At 58.6% G+C, this 1,233-nt stretch overlaps 1 protein-coding gene across 1 annotated transcript in view; it reads right to left on the reverse strand.

The window, feature by feature from the left end:
• The window catches only part of RPH3A (rabphilin 3A), a gene marked incomplete at its 5' end in the record, with an annotated part of 11,930 nt that overhangs the window by 8,341 nt on the left and 2,356 nt on the right, over nt 1-1,233 (reverse strand).

The following is a 1,233-nucleotide window of genomic DNA, read 5'->3' on the forward strand; positions in this document are numbered from 1 at the left end:
CCAGAGCACTGGGGACCGTCAGAGCCATCCGGCACCTGCAGGGCTCTGCACCATCAAACCTGCACACGGCAGTTGGGAAAGCCCAAAGGACACAGCGAACCACGGGGACACCAGGAGACACACGAGCCCCAGGGGAAGACAAGCCATCCGTCAGCTTCGGCGCCTGTCAAACCCCTAACGGCATTACAGCTCCACAGTCCCCGGGACAGGGGCATCATATTTTCTTTGTGCTGATCATCTCCCATTTATTAGCAAGACGATGGTGGCAGCTGCCTTTGCCTCACTTCCATCCATCCGGCAGCGGCCGTCCCCGCAGATAAATCCCAGCCGCACATGCCAGGGGTGCCGAGGCCACGTTGCAGTGACGGATTGCAACCCACAGATGCGATGGAAAAGGTCTCGGCGTACACATGGCTTGTGCCAGAGATGCCAGGTATAAATCTCTGCCGTGACATAAATGGGATGTTTATCCTTGGCTGCGTGCTTAGGGTCGCCGGGCACAAAGAGAAAGCAAAATGCAACAGATTGCAGGTTGGGGAGAGGAGGGAGGTAAAAATGTCCCAAGAGGAGGGAAGAGGGGAAACGAGCATCCACAACCAGGAGCCCTGTGGTGCAGAAATAGCGGTGCAATAAATAATTTTCCGAGGGAGCTTTAGGAAAATCACGGGAACGCCCCGAGCATGCTGCTCACCAGGAGGGACCTGCAGACAGAGCCTGACAACCCCTCCCTGACTCACAGGCGAGCCAGGGGCTTAATAAAAGCAGCCTGTTGCGGGGCCAGGCAATTGCCAGCTACCGTGGCAATTAAACAGTCTTAATTGTTTTCCCCAACTGCTGCTGCGTGGGAAGATGAAGATCATCACTCGGCACAATTGGGCTGGGTGCAGCCTTGCCAAGGCTCTGCCGGGGCCCCCAACGGTGCTGTGAGCCATGGCACGGGCTGTGGTGGAGCCCGGGTACCCCCCACAGGCACCCAGCCGGGGTACCCCTTCACGGGTACCCCAACGCGCAGGATGCGTCCCCGTCGCAAGCAACGCTGTGGGGTGGAGGGAGCACAAGGCTGTGCCACCCCTGCCTGCCCACAGCCCCCCACAGAGCAAAGCCCCCGGCAGCCACAACTGGGAAAGCAAAGCCCAGGAACCAGATGTTAAAACCTCCACCTGCCTGGATGTGGGTCCAGAGCAGTGCAGGGCATACATGAGGTTGGAAAGTGGTGAGGTCCGGTGAGGAAGA

Source organism: Eurypyga helias, unplaced genomic scaffold (genome assembly GCF_000690775.1).
Source record: "Eurypyga helias isolate BGI_N326 unplaced genomic scaffold, ASM69077v1 scaffold4610, whole genome shotgun sequence".
Taxonomy (NCBI): domain Eukaryota; kingdom Metazoa; phylum Chordata; class Aves; order Eurypygiformes; family Eurypygidae; genus Eurypyga; species Eurypyga helias.